We start from the raw sequence: 8888 nt of genomic DNA on the forward strand, positions 1-8888 counted from the left end.
TGAACTGGAATCCAGATGCAGAGAAGGACGAGTGATGAGCAAAGGGGTCCAGACCAGGCTGGTGAAACCCACAGAAACAGCTGACCTGAACATCGGGGAACTCTTGGTCCCCAGACTGATAGCTGGGATACCAGCATGGGACTGATCCAGACCCCAGGAACATGGGTTTCAGTGAGGAAACCTCGGAAATCTACGGGACCTCCTGTAGTAGTTCAGTGTGGACTTTGGGAGCCCATTCCACATAGAGGGATACTCCCTGAGCCAAGACACACGGGGTGAGCCTAGGCCCTATCCCAAAGGATACTCTAGACTCTGATAACACCCTATGGAAGGCCTCACCCATCAGGGGGAGCAGAAAGGATACATGATAGGTAGGGTTTTAGTTGGGGAGGGTGGTAGCGGAGGAGGGGAGGGAGGGGGGACTGGGATTGGCATATAAAACAATCTTGTTTCTAATTCAAATAAAAAACAATCTGAAAAAAAAAAGAATACCTGTGTTAACTGAGCAAGCCAGGATCATCTCAATTCCCTTTATCTGTGTTAGATATATTCACAACTGGTCATCTCAGCATTTATTCTAGAACCAGGAAGAACTTTATCTAAATTTATGTGTGTTTATTTATAGTCAGAAACAAAATTTCAGAAGTTAAGCAAATACTCAGTGTAACTTCCTAAGTCTATAACATTTCAAAATAAGTTACTTCAAAAATAAAGTTCATAGTCACTGTAGTAATAAAATTAAAGCATGATTGTTTTTTGGTGATGCTAATTGAACCTACATGTCCAACAACCAATGTGGCCTCCTACACCTTAGGCAGATGCTCTGTCAGAGGCAGGTTCCAAGCCCTTAAACATACCTGGGGATTTTTTTTAATTCACTTTTTGTTTTGTTAATTAAATCGCATATTTTGGTTTTTCGGCAACTGGATCTCACTATCAAGGTTTCTTGCTCTCTCTATACCTCCAGCTCATGATTTTCCTGAGCCTCAACTTCCCAAATTACAGGCTTAGTCCATAATGTAAAAGTATGTTTTTTCACATTGTCCCCTGGAGAATGGGAAAAGGTCACCATCCCCTGAGCAAATTGAGAGCATGGGAAGAGGGGGGAGGGTGCTACGAGAATGAGAAGGGGAGAAGAGGAAGGATGCAGAGGTCATGAGGGAGCAGAAAAGTTGAGTCATGTGTAGATTAGAAGAAAGAATATGTGATAGGTAGGGTTTTAGTTGGGGGGGGGAGTGGTAGGGGAGGAAGGGAGAAGGGAACTGGGATTGTCATGTATATCAATCTTGCTTCTAATTCAAATTTAAAAAATGATAAAAAAAGAGATGCATAATTAAAATTTTTTAAGAGTTCTTGAAAAAAAAAAAAAAGAAAGGGAGTAAGTTCAAATTTCACGTTTTGGAATACTTGGGAGTGAAAGACCCCCAGAAGCTCAGGCTTCCAGGATCTCAGCCCAGGACCTCTGTCACCCCAATCACCAGGCAGAGTCGAAAGCTTGATGCAAACTGCACGAGGCTTTATTATAGCTGTTTAATGAGCTAATCCCATGTTAGCTGGGGTCTTTCATCCACCCACCATGTCGGATGGCTAGGAAAGACCTCTCGAAGCGTCTTCATAGAGATTTTATAGGGCAGCGTAAGGGGAGTGTCTAGGGGTACACACAGGCTCAGGATTGGTGTGGCTCCAGGCTTGGAGGGTTTGCCTTGTGTTGATTGGCCAACTGGTTGTTATGGCCCATAGGCCCTCCCAGGGTGGTTGCTATGCTCTGCGCATCATTGTTGTGCACTTGTCTGTAAAGCACACCCAGAGCTGTAAAGCATAGCACCACCAGCTAACTCCTGATTGGTTCCACGAGGCAGGCATCTGACCCCCTAGTGACTAACACAAAGTCAGACAAGCATGTGTTTGGCTGTTATGGCTGCCAAAATGGGGAGCTGGTCCCTTTAGGAGAAAATGTCACAAATCTTAATCTGTACATCTTATTAGTAAAACTTTAAAAACTATATAAGCTTTGCTTAGATTTCAACATATTTCTTTGCATCTACTTAGATTGCATATAGGTATTTTTTAAAAAGTATATTTTTTCAAGGTCTGTGAAGAATTGTGCTGGGATTTTGATAGGGAGTGCATTGAATCTGTAGATTACTTTTGGTAAGATTGCCATTTTTACTATGTTGATCCTACCTATCCAAGAGCATGGGAGATCTTTCCATTTCCTGGTATCTTCTTTAATTTCTTTCTTTAATGACTCAAAGTTCTTGTCATATGGGTCTTTCACCTGTTTGGTTAGAGTTACCCCAAGATATTTTATGTTGTTTGTGGCTATTGTAAAGGGTGATATTTCTCTGATTTCTTTCTCAGCCCCTTTATTGTCTATATATAGTAGGGCTACTGTTTTTTTTTTTTTTTTTTTTTTTTTAATCTTATATCCTGCCACTTTGCTGAAGGTGTTTATCAGCTGTAGGAGATCCCTGGTAGAATTCTTTGGGTCACTTATGTAAACTATCATATCATCTGCAAATAGTGACAGTTTGACTTCTTCCTTTACAATTTGTATCCCCTTGATTTCCTTTTGTTGTCTTACTGCTCTAGCAAGAACTTCAAGTACAACATTGAAGAGACATGGAGAGAGTGGACAACCTTGTCTTGTGCCTGATTTTAGAGAAATTGAATTGAGTTTCTCTCCATTTAGTTTGATGTTGGCTGTTGGTTTGCTGTATATTGCCCTTATTATGTTTAGGTATGTTGCTATTATTCCTGATCTCTCCAAGACCTTTATCATGAAGGAGTGTTGAATTTTGTCGAAGACTTTTTCAGCATGTAGTGAGATGATCACGTGGTTTTTCCTTTTCAGATTGCTTATGTGGTGGATTACATTGATGGATTTTTGTATGTTGAACCATCCCTGCAATGAAGCCTACTTGGTCATGGAGGATGATTTTTCTGATGGGTTCTTGGATTAGATTGGATTTGCCAGTATTTAATTGAGTAATTTGCATCAATGTTCATGAAGGAGATTGGTCTGTAGTTCTCTATCTTAGTGGTGTCTTTGTGTGGTTTGGGTACCAAGGTAATTGTAGCCTCATAAAAAGAGTTTGGTAATGATTCTTCTGCTTCTCTTGTGTGGAACAATTTGAGGAGCATTGGTATTAGCTCTTTTTGAATTTCTGGTACAATTTTGCCCTGAAAGCATCTGGCCCTGGGTTTTTTTTTGTTGGTTTTTTTTTTTTTTTTTGGGTTGGGAGACTTTTGATGACTGCTTCTATTTCATTGGGAGTTATAGATCTATTCAGACCTTGAAAGGACAATACTCAACTTTATATGGAAAAACAAAAGACCCAGGATAGCCAAAACAACCTGTATAATAAAGGAACTTCAGGAGGCATCACCATCCCTGACTTTAAGCTCTATTATAGAGCTATAGTAATGAAAACAGCTTGATAGTGGCACAAAAACAGACTGGTAGACAAATGGAATCGATTGAAGACCCTGATATTAACCCACACACCTATGAACACCTGATCTTTGACAAAGAAGCTAAAACTACACTGGAAAAAAGAAAACATCTTCGACAAATGGTGCTGGCATAACTGGATGCAGACATGTAGAAGATTGTAGATAGATCCATATCTATCTACATTCACAAAACTTAAGTCTAAATGGATCAAAGACCTCAACATTAATCCAGTCACACTGAAACTCTTAGAAGAGAAAGTGGGAAGTACCCTTGAACAAATTGGTACAGGATACCACTTCCTGAACATAACACCAGTAGCACAGACACTGAGACCGACAATTAATAAATGGGACCTCCTGAAACTGAGAAGTTTCTGTAAGGGAAAAGACAGTCAACAAGACAAAACGACAGCCCACAGAATGGGAAAAGATCTTCACCAACCCCACATCAGACAGAGGGCTGATCTCTAAAATATACAAAGAACTCAAGAAGCTAGTCACCAAAACACCAAATAATTCAATTAAAAAGTAAGGTACAGAACTAAACAGAGAATTGTCAATAGAGGAATCTAAAATGACTGAAAGACACTTAAGAAATTGCTCAACATCCTTAGCCATTAGGGAAATGCAAATCAAAACAACTCTGAGATATCATCTTACACCACTTAGAATGGCTAAAATCAAAAACACCAACAACAGTTTATGCTGGAGAGGATGTTGAGAAAGGGGAACACTTCTCCATTGCTGGTGGGAGTGCCAACTGGTACAGCCACTTTGGAAATCAATATGGCCATTTCTCTGGAAAATGGGAATCAGTCTACCTCAAGATCCATCAATTCTACTCTTAGACATATACCCAAAGGATGCACATTAATACAAGGACATCTATTCAACTATGTTCATAGCAGCATTATTTGTAAAAGCCAGAACCTGGAAGCAACCTAGATGCCCCTCAAATGAAGAATGGATACAGAAATGTGGTACATTTACACAATGGAGTACTACTCAGTGGGGCGAAAAAAACAAAACAATGGAATCTTGAAATTTGCAGGCAAATGGATGGAACTAGAAGAAACCATCCTAAGTGAGGTAACCCAGTCACAGAAAGACAAACATGGTATGTACTCACTCATATATGTATATTAGACATAGAACAAAAGGTTACCAGCCTACAATCCACACCTCCAGAGAAGCTAGGAAACAAGGAGGACTGTAAGAGAAACGTACACGGTCCCCCAGTGAAGCAGAAAAGATAAGAGCCCTGAACAAATTGGGAGCATGGGGGAGGGGGAGGGAGGTAGGAGAAAGAGGAGGGGAGAAGAGGAAGGGGGAGGAGAACATGAGGGATCAGGAAGATTGAGAGGGGGATGAATAGAGAAGAGCAAGGAAAGAGACACATCAATAGAGGGAGCCACTGTAGGTTTAAAGAGAAAGCTGGCACTAGGGAATTGTACAGAGATCCACAAGGATGACCACAACTAGGAACCTAAGCAATAGTGGGGAGACTACTTTAAATACCCTTCCCTTTCAGTGAGATTAATGACTACCTTAAATGCCATCCTAAAGTCTCCATCCAGTAGCTGATGGAAGCAGAAGCAGAGATCCACAGCTAAGCACCGAGCCCAACTCCTGGAATCCTGTTTCAGAGAGGGAGGAGTGACCAACAAAGGGATCAAGACCACGCTGGGAAAATCCACAGAAACACCTGACCTGAGCAAGCAGAGCTCAAGGACCCCAGTCTGACAGCTGGGTAACCAACATAGGCCCAAACCAGGCCCCCTCAACATGGTGTCAGTTAGGAGCACTGGGCGGTCTGTGGGGCCTCTGGCAGTGAAACCAGGATGTGCACGAAAGAACTTTGGGAACCCATCTCCCATAGTGGGATGCTCTCTTAGCCTAGATACACAGGGGAGAGCCTAGGCCCTGCCCCAAATGACTTGACAGATTTTAATGATTCCCTCATGGAAGGCCTCACCCTCCCTGGGGAATGAGTGGGGGATGGGATGGGGGGGCTATTGGGAGTTATGGGAGGGAGAAGGAACTGGGATTGATATGTAAAATAAGATCGTTTCTAATTTAAATAAAAATTATTTTTAAAAGTATGTTTTTTAAGAAAAAAATTAAATTACTTCATTGACTATAATATATATATATAATATATATATATATATATTATATATTGGTTTTTCAAGACAGGATTTCTCTGTGGCTTTGGAGGCTGTCCTGGAACTAGCTCTTGTAGACCAGGCTGGTCTCAAACTCACAGAGATCCGCCTGCCTCTGCCTCCCAAGTGCTGGGATTAAAGGCTTGCCCCACCAATGCCCGGCTCATAAATAATTTTAATATCTAAAACTTAGTAGGCATACTGCCTTAGTCTATTTAGCTGTTTTAAGGAAATGCCTTCAGCTCTGTAAGTAATAAAAAAAATTGATTTCTTACAGTTCTAGACACAGGTCAGCAGCAGATTCAGTGTTGGCTGTTTACCTGCTCTATTCCAAAGGTACTGCCTTCTTGCCAAGTTCTTTTGTTGCATAAGGGAGCTAGGGAATTTTCTCATACATCAATTTTTTGCAGAAAAAAATTGTGTGTATACATTGCACAAAGTGATAGGCTTTGTAATGGTATTGTTATTGATGTATAGCATCGACTTTGCTCAAATTATCCCCTATTGTTGATGTCCCTGTTCCTTGGTTCTCTTCTTCCCCCAAGTAGTCCCACTTGTAGTTTCATGATTTAGATGTGTGTTATATATTTTAACTATATATAATATAGCATATACAATTTTGAAATCTAGATTGGATATATATGTTATGAAATATTAGTTGAAGATGTGTTACATTTGTTTATGCTGTGGAACATCTGTTTAATGATACAAAGATGTGCTGCATTTGCTTAACTCTGTGAAGTTGTGTTACCTTGCCTGTCTAAAACACCTGGTTGATCTAATAAAGAGCTAAACAGCCAATAGCTAGCTAGGCAGAACAGAGAAATAGGTGGGGCTGGCAGGCAGAAAGAATAAATAGAAGGAGAAATCTGGGTAGAGAAAATGGAGGAACAAGAGAAGGAGAGAGGACATCAGGGACCAGTCTCTCAGCTACACAGCAAGCCACAGAATAAAAAGTAAAGGAAGGTCTATAGAATAGAGAAAGATAAAAAAAAGCCCAGAGGCAAAAGGTAGAAGGGATAATTAAGTTAAGAAAAGCTGACTAGAAAAAAAGCCAAGCTAAAGTTAGTCATTCATAAGAAAGAATAAGACTCTGTGTATTTGTTTGGGAGCTGGGTGGCAGGGCCCCCAAAGAACAAAATAGCCAACTACAATACGAGCAAAAACATGTGACACTTGTCTCAATCTGGCTTATTTTGCTTAACATGACCTCTAGTTTCATTCACTTTTTTTCCCACTTGTCTTTATAAATGGCAATAATGTTCTTTATTACTCCATTGTGTATCTGTCCCATGTATTTTTTGTCTGTTCATCTGTTAGTGGGCCTCTAGCCTGGCTCTATAACCTGGCTCTTGCCTTTACTCTCTTAGGAAGTCACAAGTCCCAACCATGACTTAGCCACACAAAACCACCTCCTAATGGCCCTAACCCATTAATACCAGCACACTGCATTAACTATATTAGGTTTTTCATTTACTGTCCTATGGCTCAAAGTGATACCAAGAGTGTTTACATGCCCATTCCAAAACCCATGTGCTGGAAGCTTGGTTCTAAATGGGACTGTCTTGGGAGGTGGGGTCTTGGGGAGTGATTTAGGCTGGAAGGGCTGCATCCTCATGAGTTGATAAATAGCTTCCTAAAAAAGCTCGGGAGGGGGAGTTCTTTAGTTTCTTTTCTCCCTGACTTCTGGAGATAGGATGCAATAAGATACTAGCGCCTTGATCTGAACTCCCCAGCTTCTGAAACTGAGGGAAAATACATTTCTGGGGTTTGGATTTGGCTCTTGTTTTTAGGACAGGGTCTTGCCCAGGCTAGCCTCATACTCAAGATCTTACTATCTCAGCTTCCTTTGCAGGGAACATATGTGTACACTACCTCTGGCTGATTTCTGTTCTTTATAGATTGCCTGGTCTTAAAGAAATTTGTTAAAGCTGTAGGAAACTAAGAAGGAAGATAGGAAGTGTTGTTGCCATTTCCTAGATGAGGAAAGTGAGATTTCCCAGACCTAGAAGGAGCTGAGAAAATGTCACTGAGGCACGTTGACTGATAACAGCAGATGAAAATGGCAGGCGTAAAAAGATCCCTCTGATCCTCATGCTATTGCTTAAAAGCAGGAGTGTAGCCTGGCAGTGTTGGTGCACACCTTTAATCCCAGCACTTGGGAGGCAGAGGCAAGACCAGCCTGGTCTACAGAGCTAGTACCAGGACAGCCAAGGCTACACAAAGAAACCCTGTCTTGAAAACCAGAAAAAAAAGAACACAAAAGCAGGAGTTAAGATTCCATGCTGCACATGTCCTTCTGAAAAAGTTGAGCCCAAGAGAATTCTGAACAGACCTTGTTAAGTGGCTCTGACCTGTTGACCTTCATCCACCAATCTATTTTGACTATATTTCCTTTTCTTACATTCTGTTTCTCCTGGAGTTCATAATTGGTTTTGTTTGTTTGTTGAGGCAGGGTTTCTCGGTGTAGCCCTGGCTATGCTGGAACTTACTCTGCAGACCAGGTTGGCCTTGAACTCAAAAGAGATCCTCCTGCCTCTGCATCCTAAGTGCAAGGATTAAAGGTATATGCCACTACACCTGGCTCATAATTGCTTTTAATTGTAATTGTGACTATTGTACTAAGTTTTTTCACATTATCAAGCCATGTAACTAGAGACTAGGGGTAGAGAAAGAGACATCAGATTAATATATAGGCTGTTGTGGAATATTAGTTGAAGGTATGTTAATTTGTTTATGTTTCGGAATATTTGTTTAATGATGCAAAGATGTGTTGCATTCTTTTATGTTGCATTTGTTTGATCCTCTGAGGCTGTGTTACTTTGACTATCTAAAACACCTGGAGGTGGGGCATTGAGAGTTCAAAAGTCCATACCAAGCCCAACTCCCTCCCTCCCTCTGTCGCTGTCTCTCTCTATGTATTTCTGTCTGTCTCTCATCAGGATGTAGCTTTTAGCTAATTTCCAGCACACCTGCCTGGTGCCATGCTCCCTGCCATGATAATGGAGTAAGCCTCTGAAACTGTAAGCAGCCATCCCCCAATCAAATACTTTTCTTTATGAGTTGCCTAGGTAATGGTGTCTTTCCACAACAATAGAACAGTGACTAAGACAGTGTGCCTTTGGTATTTTGCTGGCTTGTATGTCTGTGTGCCACATGCATGCAGTGCCCATAGAGGCCAGAAGAGGGCACTGAATCCCTGAGTTAGACCATTGTTAACTGGAATTGAACCTAAATCCTCTGATAAAGAACAGCCAGTGCTTTTAA

This window comes from Cricetulus griseus, chromosome 5 (genome assembly GCF_003668045.3).
Source record: "Cricetulus griseus strain 17A/GY chromosome 5, alternate assembly CriGri-PICRH-1.0, whole genome shotgun sequence".
NCBI classification, from domain to species: Eukaryota; Metazoa; Chordata; class Mammalia; order Rodentia; family Cricetidae; genus Cricetulus; species Cricetulus griseus.